Genomic DNA, 17322 nt, shown 5'->3' with positions numbered 1-17322 from the left:
AGGATGATTCCCCAGGGCACACTCATGAGGGACAGATGGTGGTCAAGAGGGATCATGATTCCTGAACTTTTAGTCTGCCTGAAGGCCCAAAGAGTTCATGGTTCCCTTGCAAGACGGTAGGGCTGTGATCAAATAGTCTCTTCTCCACCTAGGATGGGCAGGCTGGTCCCTAAAGAACCCTTGGTTACCTAGGGCATACACAGCTAAGGGCTGACAGGAAACCTGTGACCATAGTTGGCAAGAAATATGATGGAGGTTCCCCAGGGCACTCCAAAGATGGAGATGTGATAGCAAAAAGAGGCCCTTGTGTCCTAAGGTTCAGGATAGATGGTTACAAACAAGGCCCTGTGTTCCACTGTATGAGTGCAGGCTAGTGGCCATAAGGGCTCTCCTGAACCCAGTGTGCAGGCAATCTGGTTCCAGAAAGGACTTGGAGTGCCAGTTCCCTAAACAGCATGTGTACAGAAGAAGAGCCCATGGGCTCATATAGGTCGGAATGGGGATAGATATGATGCCTAAAGGGACTGGATTTCCCAGTAAACAGCGTTGGGGTGAGCATAGGGGCCATGAGGACACACAGAAACATAGTGGCAGGCCTAGACAGATATCAAAAGGTCCCCAGGGACACTAATGAGTGGGAAAGAACTATGCCAAAAGAAACCTTGGTTCCATTGCAAGCAGTGTAAGGTAGGACAGGAAAGACCATTAGGATCTTGATGCTAGGCCTGCCCAGTAAGTGTAAAAGATTCTGGATTCTACATTATGCAGACAGGCTGGTGGCCGAAGAAACTTTAATTCCAAGGAAACTCTGATGACTCTGGGTCAGAAGGTGCTACAGAACCCTAGCAAGGAGGCACATAGGGGATCAGACATTTCCGAAGGGCACCCACATGGTTAGCTTAGTAGGGGAAAAGGACAGTGGCCGAAATGACTCATCCGTGAAAGCAGAGTACACAGGCTTCCCCACTATGAGGTGTATAGGGTGACCAAACTTGCTCCAGTTCCAACAGCAAGCAGGCAGGCAAACTCATGACCAAAAGCCTCTCAGAACCCAAGCATGGCCAGGCAGGAAAGAACCCAGAAACATTATGGCCAGAAAGGCCCTGAAGTCACTAACACCGTGAAGTACAGGTGCCAAAAGGGGTTCCAGAGCTCTAGAGTCTTGTTACCATGATTCTCAATTAGGGCCACATATTCCACAGTATGTGATCTTGCTGTGGCCCATAGGACCCCAATTCACAGTCAGTCTGGACGCAAAAAGGTCTCCCAAAGTAGCAATGCTGGGGCAGATGGTGTCCAGAAGTCCTCTGTCCCTGCCCCTGGCACCATCGGAGTAGCTGACATGTGTCCCAAAGGATCCTGCGGTGTAAGAGGTTGAGATGGACCCAGGCTGAAAGGCCTAGTCCTGCTGACGGCCCTAGTAAGAGAAGCCCTGTTTCCACCCTAAAAGGATTGTATGTGGACATGAAGGATCCCTGGAATGCTGGCAAGAGCAGAGATAGGTGGCTGGAAGCTTCCCTGGGGACACCCACAAAAGGGACAGACAGTAGCTGAAAAAATCATGATTCTTGAGACTGTGAATTCACTCAGTGCCTAAAGGGCTCATGGTTCTCCTGCAGAATGCCGGTGGCCCAATGGTAAATGCTCTTCTTCCACCACAGGAAGGCAGACTTGTCACAAAAGAAACTTTGCTTTCCCAAGGACATTAACATGTGGGCAGTCCGGTGACTGAAACTTCATACACGGACTAGCTGAGGAGCAGAAGAAACATAAGTTCCCGTGGCCTGTCCAGTAATCAAAAGGATTCCGGAGTCTGAATCACTCAGGTGGGTTGATGACCGAAGAACCTCTGTTTCTCAGGTACATGAGATAATGGGGCCAGAAAGAGTACTGGAATCCTAAATGAAGGGGCACATCCGTGGTCAGAAGATTCACCAGGATACACGCACTGGGGGAAGGATGGTGGTAGGGACTGAAGGATCACCAGAACCCTAGTGAGCAGTCAGACTATGGACAGGAAGATTCTTAGGGGTGCACTTGCAAGGGACAGACAGTGGCCGAGAGTGGTCATAATTTCTGAACTTGAAGCTTGGCTGAAGGCAAGAAGGGCTTATGGTTCACTTGCCCAATGAAAGTGTTGTGGCCAAAAATGCTCTTCTTTCCAGCTCATGCAGGTAGGTTTTTCACCCCTTGCTGGAGGCCAACAAGAAACCTGGAACCCTAGCTGGCAGAAGTATGAAAACCAGAAGGTTCCCCAGGGTACCACAAAGAGGGAGGTATGGTAGGGAAGTGGTTCTGAATGGATGGTTACTAACAAGACCCTGTGTTCCACACAAGGGTGCAGGCAACTGCCCATAAGTGCTCTCCTGGAACCCAGTGTGAAGGCAGCCTGGCTTCATAAAGATTCCACAGGGCAGCAGTGTCCTGCATGGCACGTGTTCAAAAGAATCCTAAATATCCTGAATGTTGGGATGGAGATAGACATAATGCCCAAGGTGTCTGGATTCCACAGCCTAAATAAAGTATGATGGTCGCAAGTATACATTGTTCCCCAGCTGATGAGCAACCAGTCAACACACTGTGAGGACACAGGAAACCACAGGTGCTAGCCCAGAGGGTGATGGGAAGGTCCACAGGGATTCTTGGTACCATTGCAAATGGGGTCACAGGACTGGAAGGGCCACAGGTTTCCTTCCCCAAACCTCTCCCCAAAGGCCTGTCCTGTCCCTAGGGCAGCCACAAGAGGGGCTGATGGCTGCTAGTGCTCATAATTCCTGAACTTGCAGCTAGCTCAAGGCCTGAAGAACTCACCTTTTCCCTGTCCTAAGTCAGTTCCCTAAATATAAATATAAATAAATGCTTTCCTTTCACCACAGGAAGGCAGGTGGATCATATGATAACTCTCATTTCCCCAGAGGCACAGGATGTGTGATAGCAGGAATCTAAAAACCCTAGCTGGTGTAAGTCTAGTGGCCAGAGGATTTTGAAGCAATGCCCTGGTAGAGGGGCAGTGGAGAAAAGGGGTCCCAGTACTAGAGTGCTGGATGGATGTCTTCTTGTATTAGGCCGTCCTGGCATTGCTATAAAGAAATACCTGAGATTGGGTAGTTTATAAGGAAAGAGGCTTAATTGGCTCACAGTTCTGCAGGCTGTACAGGAAGCATAGTGGCAGCTGCTTCTGAGGAGGTCTCAAGAAGCTTCCAATCATGGCAGAAGGCAGAGGGGGAGCAGGCACATCACATGGTGAAAGCAAGAGTAAAAGAGAGAGAGAGTTGGGGGGAGGTGCCACACACTTTTAAAGGACCAGATCTCTTGTGAAATCAGGGCCACAGCTCACTTAACATCAAGGGGATGGCCCACTTATGAAGGATATGCCCCTTTGATCCAAATACCTCCCACCAGGCCCCACCTCCAACATTGGGGAATACATTTCAGCATGAGGTTTGGGTGGGGACAAATATCCAAACTATACCACTGCCTTTAGGGAATTGTGATCCATGGCATGGATGTAGGCTAGTGCCCATAAGGCCTATCTTGGAACCCACTGGGCAGACAGCCTGGTCTCAGAAAGGGCCTACATGGCATCAGCACTAGTGCAGAATGTAGCCTAGCCTCAGAAAGGGCCTGCATGGCATCAGCACCACTGCAGAATGTATCTGGAAGTGCTCCTGGGGTGCCAGTGTTCAGGCAGGGTAAGTCCAGAATAATGGACAGAGACCTAGAGGTGGGGATGGACACAACGTCCAGTGCGCTCTGGGTTCTGAAACCTGTAGGGAGGGTGAGGGGTGCAAGGGTACAAGATGCCCCAGCTCACAGTCACACTGGGACTATAAGGATGTATGGAATGTAGGGACTGGGCCAGCTGCTGTTCAGAAGGTCTCCAGGAACACCAGCACGTGGGCAGGTATGTAATCAAAAGAGTTACAGATTCAATTGCATACAGGCAATGAAGATTGGACATGACACAGATTCTTTTTCTAGCACCAAGCCTGCTTGGTAACTGGAAGGGTTCTGGATTCTGCATCATAGAGGCAGGCCAGTGGCCTACGAACCTTTGTTTTCCAGGCAACCCAGATGCTTCCGGGCCAAAAGGGGCCCTGGAAACCTAGCAAGGGACCATGTCAGTAGTCAGAAGGTTCCTCTGAGCACCCACACTGGCGGCAGGGGTTGGGGGTGGGGGCGTAGGGGAAGCGGAACGAATGTACGGGTACGGAGTGTGGCCAAAATTGCTCCAATTTCTAAACGCAAAGTCCCCGCAATACCGCAGCTTGAGGTCTGTACTTGGACCAAACTTGCACAGGTTTCTACATTAGAAGAACTCACGAGCAGAAAACACCAGGTACCAAGCATGTCTGTGGACTGTAGGCAGGAACGATCTCAGAAACTTAGGGCCGTAAGGGACCTCTTGACATCAGTGTCATGGAGTACAGCTGCCAAAAGGCGCCCCATGGTAGCAACATGCTAGAAGTTTGGGGCCATATATTCCGCTGCACAAAAGCTGGTTAGGGTCCCTTGTTATCTCATGTCGTGGGCATTCTGGTCACCAAAAAAAAGGTTCCTAGGGCAGCAGTTCCTGGGTAGATATTGTCCAACAGTGCCCTCCTCGCTGCCCCAATACGGTAGCAGGTATGTTATCTGGAAGAGTCCCAGGGTCTAGGAAAGCGAAATAGACTCAAACTGAAAGGACTCGTGCTACTTAAAGCCTAAAAGGAGGAGCCCAGGGTTTCGTCGCATAAGGACTGTCTGGGGGACGTAGGGATCCCCGGAACCCTGGGGAGATGGCTGGCTGGTGACCGGAAGATTCCAGGGCACCTGTGCGAAAGAGAGACGGTGGCCTAGTGGGCTCAATATTCCCTAGATTGCTGGATGACGCCGAAGGTCCCGAAAGGATTCTATTTTCCCTGCAAGAAGCCACTATCGGTATTGGAAATGTTCTTTACATCGCCGGCGGGCCGGTGGGTTGCAGAACCTCTCAGTTCCCCAGTGCTCGCACAGTCTTGTGGTAAGAAGCAACTCGGAACCCTAGCTGGTGGGAAGTTTGGGGGACAGAAGATTCCCCAGGGTTCTAGCCGGATGGAATTAAGAAGACCAAATGCGTTCCCTAAGCCCCCGCCCCCCGCCCCGACTCTGGAAGCATGATAGTCAGTAGATCCCTGTTACCCACGGAAAGGAGCAGGTTATAACCTGTAAGGCACCCCTGGAAACCAGTGCGCGTGCAGTTTGGTTTCAGAAAGGGCTCTTAGACCCCCAGCGCCAGGACAGAAAGTGTCCGGAAGTGCTCTCGGATGCGACTGAGGTGGCAGGTACAAGTCTGAAAGAGTCCTGGATTCTGAGGGTGAGATGGACCCAGGCCAAACGGGCTAGTTCTGCTGATAGCTCTGGGTTCCGCAGCACCCGCGTCACAGAAAGGTCCCCCAAGGCTCTTCATAGGGGTGAGATGATTGCTGCCAGGGCCCTGGGTTCTTTTAGGCTGTCTTAGGTAAGCAGTCTGATGCTTCCAAGGCCTTCGCTACACCAGTTTTTGGTCATGCTGGTGCCCCTAAGGGTCTGGGTCGGCATCTGGAGGGCTATAAATTAGCCTGAAGGACCACTGGCCACCTGTGCCTCATCAGGCTTGTGCTGCAAGGACCATGTTTTCCCATAGGGAATTTTTGGTTGGCTTCTACTCTTCTGGGATCATTGCATGAGAGCTAGATAATGACTGGATAGTGCCCCTGAGTCCCAGCACGAACAGTGGCTGCTCCTCATGTACTCTTTGCTCCTGGAACTCCTATCTAGTACTTTTCCAGGGAGAAATATATCCCACTGCAATCCTAAATTTAACTAAACTGCCTTTTACAAACAAGATGACAAATTCTCAAAAACAAGAGACTTGGAAATTTACCATCCTTGCACTAGTCCAGAAAACTCTTCTTGTATAAACAAGACAAGCAGGGAAGTATATGCAAAAGAAGTTGCAATGCAAACCTTATCCATGTAGATAAAGGGATGTTTAAGTGATTTTGATTAATGCTATTACAGAAGATAATATGCAGATTATAATTCCTGAAACAAAAGCTACATTATGTATGCATAATTGTAATTTGATTCTAGTGGACTAGAACCAAAATCCCAGTAAATAAATTCACATAGTAAAAGAAAAAGAAAACACAAATTGGCCTTATCTCTTCTCCTTCGGGCATGGGGTTCAGGCATAAATTGTTGTTAGTGCAAATGATTTTGTTATTTTAAAAATTATATAATTGCCCTTATGATGGAGAAATATAAGACCATGTCTTGGATAAATTGAGTTGAATTGTTATATGTAATAAAGTACAAGCAGATGGAAAATTTATTTTGTCAGATTATGATATATGTATATATATTATTCATATATATCCATATACATATATATCCATATATATGATTCATATACATAAATTATATATGTAGATATAATATATATGTATGTGTATACACACACACACACACACACGCACACACACACATATGCCAGAAGTTTCACCTTGGCAGGGACTAGGGCCAAAGGAAAAATTTTTATGATTAGATGAATTAATGGCCTTTGTGAACAGTAATGTTAAGATATTTTCAGCTCTATGCTGGCTTATATTCCCCTATATTATTTCAAACTATTATGAACTCTTACTTATACACATTAAACTTGTTTTTACAAGACAAGCAAAGTCTAACCTTGCAGGCACCAGATCTCTGGTGCGTTTGGCTTTCCAAACCCAAAGCAGAGCTGAGGATGGTAGAAATAGGAGATAAGAGAACATCTATTTGCAGAAAGATATGACCCAGAAATTAGATGACAAATTTCTTTTTTAAAAAAATTGTGGGTACATAGTAAGTGTATATATATTTATGGGGTACATGAGATGTTTTGATGCAGGCATGCAATGCCTAATAATCACATCATGGAAAATGGGGCATCCATCCCCTGAAGCATTTATTCTTTGTGTTACAAACAATCCAATTACACTATTTTAGTAATTTTTTAATGTACAGTTAAATTACTATTGAATATAGCCCCTTTGTTATGTTATAAAATACTAGGCCTTGTTCTTTCTAACTACTTTTTGTACTGATTAACCATCCTCACCTCCCCCAATTCCCCCAATACCCTTCCTAGTCTCTGGTAACTATCTTTCTACTCTCTATCTTCATGAGTTCAGTTGTTTTGATTTTTAGATCCCATAAATAAATAAGAACATGCGATGCTTATCCTTTTGTACCTGGCTTGTTTCACTTAGCATAATAACCTCCAGTCCCATCCGTGTTGTTGCAAATGAGAGGATCTCATTCTTTTTGTGGTGGAATAGCACTCCATTGTGTGTATGTACCACATTTTCCTTATCCATTCATCTGTTGATGGGCACTTAGGTTGCTTCCAGATTTTGGTTATTGTGAACAGTGCTGCAACAAATATGGGAGTGCAGATATCTCTTCAATATACTGATTTCCTTTCTTTTAGTTATATACCCAGCAGTGCAATTGCTGCATCATATGGTAACTACATTTTTCGTTTTTTGAGCAACCTCCAAATTTTTCTCTGTAGTGGTTGTACTGATTTATATTCCCACCAACAGCATGCAAGGGTTCCCTTCCCTCCACATCCTCACCAGCATTTGTTATTGCCTGTCTTTTGGATATAAGCCATTTTAATGGAGGTGAGATGATATCTCATTGTAGTTTTGATATGCATTTCTCTGATGATCAGTGATATTGAGTACCTTTTCCTATGCGTGTTTGCCATCTTTTCATATGCTTGTATGTATTCTTTTGAGAAATGTCTATTCAGATCCTTTGCCCATTTTAGAAGTTAGATTATTAGATTTTTTTCCTGTCGAGTTGTTTGAGCTCCTTATATATTCTAATTTTTAATATATATTAATATTACTAATATTTCTACTAATTTCTGCTCAGATCAGTAGTTTGCAAATATTTTTCCCATTCTGTGGGTTGTCTCTTCACTTTTTTGATTGTTTCCTTTACTGTGCAGAAGCTTTTTAACTTGATATCATCCCATTTGTCCATTTTTGCTTTGATTGCTTGTGCTTGTGGGGTTTTACTCAAGAAATTTTTGCCCAGACCAATGTTCTGGAGAGGTTCCCTGATGTTTTCTTGTAGTAGTTTCATAGTTTGAGGTCTTAGATTTAAGTCTTTAATCCACTGCCAAATTTCTTTTACCCCAAATATCAGAGAAAGTTAATTGAAGAGGGATCAGCAAAAACCAGAGTTACGCTATCACAAATTGGGAGGAAGAAATTAATAGTCAGGGTTTCATTTTAGAAATTAACTGAGGAAAATAAGTTTGAATAAGATATTTTCATTTATAAAGGTTGCGATGTCAAATGTCAAAGACAGTTTACTTTAGAAGTCATTGGAAAGGAAAACCAGATACACAGAGAAATACATGTTTGACAGCTTTTTTGATATGTCAACTTGACTAGGCTACTGTCCCCAGTTATTCAAACACTCATCTAGGTTTTGCTGTGAAGGGATTTTGTAATGTAATTAAACTCTAATTAATTGATTTCAATCAGGTTGGACCTGACCTAATCAGTTAGAAGGTCTAAAAGCAGGGCTGAGGCTTTCCTGTGACAGAGAAGATATTCTTCCTGTGTACAGTAGTGTCCACCTGTGCCATGGACAACTTCTGTCTTTTTCATAATTGTCCCTTCCTGACTGCCTGTAGGCATAGTTTTGACCCATGTCCATGGGTTCCAACATGTTTTTTGTTTGTTTGTTGGTTGGTTGGTTTGTTTTATGAGACGGGGTCTTGCTCTGTCGCCCAGGCTGGAGTGCAGTGGCGTGATCTTGGTTCACTGCAACCTCTGCCTCCTGGGTTCAAGCAATTCTCTGCCTCAGCCTCCCAAGTAGCTGGGATTACAGGTGTCTGCCATCACGCCTGGCTAATGTTTTTGTATTTTTTGTAGAGACGGGGTTTCACTGTGTTAGCCAGGTTCATCTTGAACTCCTGACCTCGTGATCCACCTGCCTCGGCCTCCCAAAGTGCTGGGATTATAGGCGTGAGCCACTGCACCCGGCCCCAACATGTTTATGATAATTCCTTCCTAACTTCCTTCCTTACAGATATTGGACTTCCTTAGCCAGCCAACACAATCATTTTCTTTGTATAAGATCAATCTCGCTCTCTAATATATCTATGTCTATATCTCTTATGTATACTTATCTTACACATGCCTATCCTATACATAGCTACCCTACTGGTTCTGCTTCTCTGGTTGATACATTATGACAAAAATAAAGAAATCTAGAAATACCTTAAATGAAATAAGCTAAAACTGGTTTTTTTTTAAGGAAGTAAGAAATAAAAAGAAAAGAGAGAAGAGCAATTGACAGATAAATCTAAAAGGTAGTATTTTGATAAATAGTTAAGCAAAATTAGATATGAGAAAGTGGAAAATAACAAATTCATGCAAAAATGGAAGGATTATAGGAGATTATTTTCTGTAACTCTACGCTAATAGCTTTTCCAGTGTTATATAAAATCCTGAATTTGACTCAAGTACAGTTAAAAAGCCACAATAAAGAATTTAACTCTGGAAGAATTAGAGATTGTGGTCAAAGGAACTACTCTGTCAAAACCTATACTGCTGTTTTTCATATCATTTCATTCAAATTATTGGGAATATATTTTATGGCATTAACCCTTCAAATCATAAAGAATGCAGAAAAACATAAAAGATGTTTATATGAAGCTACAATACAGTTATATTATTCAAACAAAAACACCTGAATATTGCTTCTTTATGGTTACATATAAATTCCATATAAAATATTAGACAATATAATCCAGAATTACATTAAAAGAGTATAGGTTTAAGACAAACTTGTATTTACACTACAACTACAAGAATGGTTAATATGAGAATTTCATTATGTCAAAATAATTATAAGGTAATTTTGATAGAAGTTGATAATGCATTTGATAAACTTTATTCATTCCTAATAATAAAATTTTTTACTAAAAGAGGAACATAAAGATATCTCCTTAATCCTCAATAAATGTGTGTTTTCTTCAACTTAACATACACGTGTGTACACACACATATATGTACACACACTAAATGATAAAAGACCAGAAGCATTTCTATTAAATTTGGAGAAAGAGAGAGCTATCTAAAATATTATTATTTATGTACATTTTGGAAATGTTAGCAAAAACAAACAAGGAAAAATAAGAGTAATAAATACTGAAAAGGTTACAAATACATCTTCATTTGTACATGATATGGCTCTATACATAAAAAATTCCACAAAACAGACAAAAACCAAACATTTAAAGAATTATGGGAGTATTCAGAAAGTTGGGTAATTAAAATTTAAATGTTAAATTTATAGCTTATTTTGCTACCAAAATCTTTTGAACGCTACAGCAGAACATTAAAAATAAACCTAGAGTGACTTCTTTTATTACTGGATAGATCCACTATTAAAAAGATTCCAAATTTTAAACCATTTTATAAATATAGTGCAATGCTAATTAAAACCCTACACATGCTTATGTAGTTTGCACATATTCTTTAATTTGTTTGGTGGAGAGGAGTAAGAATGTTATGTGATGACTTTAGATATCTGGGTAAAATTTAGGTTGGAAGTGGGTACAGGTAGGATAAAACAGAGCATAGGTAATTTACTTCATTTCCATGCACTTTCAGTTACCACTATTGTCTTGAATCAATAGTACTGTCCACTTAGAGACAGTCTGAGTTTTAAAGTAAGTAGAGTATCTGAAAAGTAATAGCAACAATGCTAACATGTAGTGGATACTCAGTAAATGCCATCTCCCTTTCTTTTATCCTTCTTAGTTGAGCTGGTTGTCCAGATGAAACAAGTAGAGTTATGATTTGGGCCAATGTAATTTGATACAAAATCAGAGTTCTTAATGTATTACTACATAGTATAGTTCAGAACTATCATATTTACCAATACGTGCATCCTTATGTGACTGAAGGACTAACACAATCTTTGGGGTCATGTTTAATCTTTGTGTAACTCCAGGGTTCAAACTTTAGGTATTGGGCCAATTAGGGCAAGTTCCCAAAACCTTAACTTGGTAGATCTCTAAATCAGTGTCTTTTGCCATTTAGTCTTCTCTTCGGTTGGCTGGCAAAACCTGATGGATCAAGAGCTTAAATGAAGATCACTAAATCCTCTCTGTTCTGTTCAGAATCCAATGAGATTTCATTACCTCCCACACACACAGGATTTCATCTCCAGCTTTCAGGGAAAGGAAATGATCCCTATCCTGTAGACAAGTTAGAGAATCCTTTCTTAGTTCATATACTCTCAGCTTAGCTTATGATAAATATCAGGTTAATGTGTCATCAGAAGGCTGGGGATTATTTCAGATATAAATAAAATGTTTTCTCCATTCTGCAGCTGTTTTCTGATAACCAAGATTTGGCTGGAGATTCAGTTTCTTGATCATAAAACACAGTTTCCACTGCCAAGGTGCTGTGATCAGATCATTACCATGGTAATCAAGCCCTTTACTTTGTTACACTTAGCTGCCTAGTATCTTCACATAACCATCCCTGTTTTTCTTATGTATTTGTTTGCTGGTGGACTTTCTGTTAGCAGATATTTGGCATTTCAAGGTTGTCTGTGAAATTTTATTTTCATTAGTTTAATAAATGTCTCCCCCATGTCAGATCTAGCAAAATATCTTATAGGACATAGCTAATGAGTATGAAGTCCACTTGGAGAAGAGAAAACAATAGACCACAATTCAGTTATGGTAGTTTAAATGGAAGGAATCCATAACTTACATCCTAACAGCCTCTAAAAGGAAAAAAAGTGACCATGTTTTTATAATATATATGTAAAATAATGTTAAAACAGTAATTAATAGGGTATATCATGTAGCACACCTTAAATATATATAGGTGATGAAACATACTATCTTATATTTGTCCTAAGGCAGAAAATGATTATAGTTTGTTTTCTACTTTCTGAAAGTGTTTTGAGGAAGGTTACAATAAATACACGTACAAAAAAAACATTCAAATAACTGAAAAAAACCACACACATACAATAAGACAGACCAACAAATAAAAGAACTTTCAGATCAATGAGAATATTATATGAGAAAATGCAAGCTATAGCAACCAAGTTCTAAATTTCATCTGAAGTATTTTAGGAGTTTTATTACCTAAAGGAAATGCACGAAGGCAAGAGGAGAGATTTTTTTTCCTTGTTGTAAGCACCAAGAGGAATTTTTCATAGAATTATTTATATTTAAATGAAAAATGCTTTATTATTTAGAGGTGGGGAAATGGACATTGAAAACATTGGATTATTTACATTCAATATTAATCTCCATTATGCTAAAAAAAACCTCATTGTGCTACAGAATTTAATTCTGGAATCTTGAAAAGATAAACAGTTTTAAAACAGGATTATTTATCTAAAATAATCCATGGCTCATGGTATGAAATTTTATATAATAATGTTTATTTTAATACAATATATTGCCAAAGTCCCTGAAAACATCTTTTTGATTATAAGTATAACATAAGATTGAGCTGATCAATGTAGCAAAATGATTGAAGAACACGTTGAGGTGTACATCACCCTAAAATTTCCAAAATAAGCAGAAAATCCCTAACCTTTTGAAAGTTTCAGAGTTGCTTTATTGACAGTGGGGGAAGAGAATGTGTTTAGAGGGGAGTCGGAGCACCAATGAGAAAGAAACCTAAAGGAGATCCTTTGAGACTGGTTTCTTAAATGATTCTTTATAAACTCAAAAGTGAGACAAAGCAATGTAGATGTGTAAAAAATGATGAAATCCCATCCACCCAAAGGGATCACTGGGGGACACTGTTTTGGATAATCTATTGTTGTGTAGACTCAGGTCTGCAGGTCTTGTAGCTCAGATAATTGATTTCAAGAACACAACACGAACAGGTTTGTCACTGAAAATCAGATTTGTATTCATTAAGCTTAGTGATAACTGTGTGCAAAGTTATAATCAAAATTTGTGAAATTTAAAGTAAAAATTATCAATCTGTTTTAATCTATAGACTAGAGTTCATATGCAGTAGTGCGTGTAAGTTGATATGACCAATATCTTTTCTTTCCTTAGGTAGATCTATAGTGAGAAGCTGAACCATAACTGAAACACTGCTAAGGAAGCATGGGATGATGAGAGAAGAGACATTCATCTTAGGATGAATTCATTAACCATAAGGTAGATTAAACACTCATCCTCATAGTAGTACCATAATAATATTTATGATTAAGACTCACTGTTCCCTAGACAGTGCTTGGCTGAGTTCCACACACATTTCCTACTTCAACTCTTCTTTATTTTCATTGGCAATGAACCCCAACCTAAACCACTTTTAATGTAACTTAATACCTTCAGTCAAGCCCCATAAATATATATATATATATGAATTTTTTTTTGAGACAGAGTTTCTCTGTTGCCAAACTGGAGTGCAGTGGCACAATCTCGGCTCACTGCAACCTCCACCTCCCGGGTTCAAGCGATTCTCCTGCCTCAGCCTCCCGAGTAACTGGGACTACAGGCACGTACCACCAAGCCCAGCTAATTTTTTGTGTATTTTTAGTAGAGACGGGGTTTCACCATGTTGGCCAGGATGGTCTCGATCGCTTGACCTCATGACCTGCCCACCTCGGCCTCCCAAAGTGCTGGGATTACAGGCATGAGCCACCACGCCTGGCCATATATATGAAATATTTATATGAAATATAAATATATATAAGAAAAAATCTATATATATGAAAGCCTATCTACCCAAAGGGATCATATTCCAAAGATGGCAGCTGAAGTCCCTGAAAACATCTTTTTGATTATAACATAAGGATGATCTGATTTATTTATTAAATCTGATTATCTTATTTATTTATTTATTAACTATAAATAAATATACAGAGCTTGACCTAAGGTATTAAGTTATATCAACATATTAGAGATATATATATAACATGTTTAATCAAAACCAAGAGCTATACTAATATTTGAAGTAGTTTTATATATCCCTGCTGTGATTCTTTCTGGGCTGAATTTAGGGTAACACTTATCTCCCTTATTTCTGAGGCTTTCCCCACAATAGGCAGCTTAGCATCGCAATTAAAATGTATCTTGAATATGATTATATGATTGCATGTAAGACTTCATGACATGACTCATGTAGATTTGCTAACATACCTGGAGGTGAAGGATTCTCTTCCCCCAATCTGCCCTGTTTTAAGAAAGTAGAATTGGGGCCTATATGTAAAGTAGGATTAGAATCGATATCCGTTTTAAAAAACTTTTATTTTAGATACAGTAGTACATGTGTAGGTTTGTTACATGAGCATATTGTGTGATGCTGAAATTTGAGGTATGATTGAAGCCATCACGGAGGTAGTGAGCATAGTACCCAAAAGGTAGTTTTTCAACCCTTGTTCCTCTCCCTCCCTCCCTCATATTGTAGTCCCCAGTGTCTGTTGTTCCCATATTTGTGTCCAGGTGTACCCAGGGTGTACTCAGTGTTTAGCTCCCACTTGAAAGTGAGAACATGCGATATTTGGTTTTCTGTGCCTGCGTTAGTTCGCTCAGTATAATAGCCTCCAGTTGCGTCCATGTTGCTGCAAAGGACATTATTTTGTTCTTTTTATGGTAAAAAGAACATGCATAGTGTTCCATGATGTATATATACCATTTTTAAAATCCAATCCACCTTCGATGGGCACTTAGGTTGATTCCATGTTTTGTTATTATGAATAGTGCTGCATTGAACATACAGGTGCATGTGTCTTTTTGATGGAATGATTTATTTTCCTTTGGGTATATACCCAGTAATGGAATTGCTATGTTGACTGGTAGTTCAATTTTTAGTTCTTTGAGAAATCTCCAAACTGCATTCCACAGTGGCTGAACTAATTTACATTCCCACCAACAGTATATAAGTGTACCCTTTACTCTGCAGCCCTGCCAACATGTTATTTTTTTTCCTTTTTAATAATAGCCAAAGAATCAATGTCTTTAATGTTCTAGCATCTCTGATTTAAAATGAGAATGCAAATGGAGAGATTTTTATTTGTATTAAAATCATGAATATACGCTCTATTTTAAACCTGAATATATCTTTGAGTGCTAAAATTATGATTTTTTTCTCCATAAATAAATGATAGAGAAAGAAAAATATAAGGGGTTATTGAGTTCATATCTTTAAAAAATGCAATAAAGTTCTGATAATATTACAGAGGTTATACTTTTTTGCATGTAAAGGCAATCATATTTTAGTTGGTACTCGTGGACATGAATTGAAAGAATAAATTGAAATGGATATAATACTTTCATCTATTATTCAGCAAGCTATCAAATGAGGTGTTATGACTTACAGTGAGCAACTTCAACCTATCATTTTTGCCAATCTAAAAATCTGATTAAATGTCAAGCAAGTACAATGTGAATGTGCTTTCCAGAAATGCTCTAAATAAGTAGAAATTGCTGTTTCTGTAGTTTTTCTGATACAAGCTGTGCTCTTTTTTTTGAGACATATTAGAACTGCGATGAACACTGGGTACCTCAAAGTGAAAAATGACTGAATTTCCACTCAGCAGCTTACCTCATGATCTAGTTCCTCTTTCTACTCACCCTCTTTTCATTATGCTCTAGTTATATTGACCATCTTTAGATTTCTTCCACATTCCTTAAATGCTAAGACATGTTGCCTTTTTCAGCCTTCACATTCATGCTTCCCCAGACTGGATAGCTGCACTCACATCTTTGTATGACTGCAGTCTCTGAAAGATTAATAGGGCTAGAAGATCTGCTTCTAATGTGGCTTGCTCATGTGACTGCCAACTTGGTGCTGGCTGTTAGCAGGGGAACTTATTTTCCCTCCACAGAGCTGCTTGAATGTTCTCACAATATGGAAGCTGGCTTCTCCAAGAATGAGCTATCCAAGAGAAAGACAGCCAGATATATTTATGCTTTATATAACCTAGCATTGGAAGTCACATAGTATCACTTCCACTACATGCTGTATTTTAGAAGTGATCACTGAAGACTACTCCACATTAAGGAGGAGGGGAATTAGATTCTACTTTTTGAAGGGAAGAGTCAAAGAATTTGTATTTTAAAACCACCACACTAAGACTCCTGATTTTCTTGAATCTAAACAGTTACTCCTCACTTAACAGATATTGTATTGCTCATAAAATTAGTACAATGACAATAGTAGTATCTAATATTTATTTGAATATTATCTTCTTTCAACATGCGACCTTTTTATACTCCCTTGAAATTTCAAATTTAACTTTATTGTGTCTACTGTTTCAAGTCTTATCAAATATGTTTTTCTCTAATTTTATAATGCAAATATATAGAAAATCATAATTCACTCACAAATTGATCTACAGCAAGCAATGTGGGACACATAGATTCTGTTATATCCTATATAATAATATCTATAAAATGTATGTGAATTTTAGATCATTTTAAAAATTGATTAGCAAATGATGATAGACTGTATTATGTACAAAGATTTGTGTGCCTACATTTCATTTTATCCAATTAATTAAAGTAGAAATTATTTTATTCTAGGACCTACTTCAATTTCCAAAGGATTGTATAAAACTGTAAAAAGAGAGAAATGCCATAGCATATAAGAAATGTATATGTTCTTTCTGGATTTAAATAATGTAATATAATAACGGTGATTCAAACTAAGGTTTTAAATGAATTGGTTGAATGTTACTGCACTTATTATAAATTCTTAATCTTTGAAACAACTAATTTGATAAGCAATTTTTTTACAAAAATAGAAGGTAAAGCTTACTCATAACTGGCATTTTATGCATCTTATGTTGAAGTCATAAACAGAAGAGAGTTTACCAGTGTCCCTAAATACCCTATAGTTAATCAAGTCATAAAACAAAATAGCAGAATGCATTTTTCAAGCACACAAATGTACAAAACTCTAGAAATTAAAGGCCTTATCATCATCCCATCATCCACTATACTTAAAATATGCATACTATGGACTGATATCTTTCCTGGAGATATATTCAGTTATAGGCAAGAAAGGAATGTTTAAAATTACTAAAACTATTTCTGTGCTTCAGCTAGAAAAAGTCAGTTATATCACCAGCTGGAATCTAAACACAATGCATAGCCTAGCATTGAGTGGAATTAGTGTCTGAAAAATTGTCTTTTGATAATAGTTGTTAATTATAACCATCTTATTAACCAAATCTTGTAGTGTTGTTTTAATTTTTTCTTCTTGCTGTGATTTTCTTTCATAATTGTGCAAGGTGATTATTTTCGAATTGGATTAT

General features: G+C 39.4%; 1 long non-coding RNA gene across 1 annotated transcript; it reads left to right on the top strand.

The window, feature by feature from the left end:
• Window positions 1-5269: 5269 nt before the first annotated feature.
• Window positions 5270-13178, top strand: LOC105499123 (uncharacterized). Its single transcript, XR_011618459.1, has 3 exons — window positions 5270-5303; window positions 11410-11506; window positions 13119-13178. It is a non-coding gene; the product is annotated as an uncharacterized lncRNA (long non-coding RNA).
• The last annotated feature ends 4144 nt before the right edge of the window (window positions 13179-17322 follow it).

The sequence above is a fragment of the Macaca nemestrina genome, chromosome X, assembly GCF_043159975.1.
Source record: "Macaca nemestrina isolate mMacNem1 chromosome X, mMacNem.hap1, whole genome shotgun sequence".
Classification (NCBI taxonomy): domain Eukaryota; kingdom Metazoa; phylum Chordata; class Mammalia; order Primates; family Cercopithecidae; genus Macaca; species Macaca nemestrina.
This window is presented reverse-complemented; position numbering and strand designations above follow the sequence as displayed.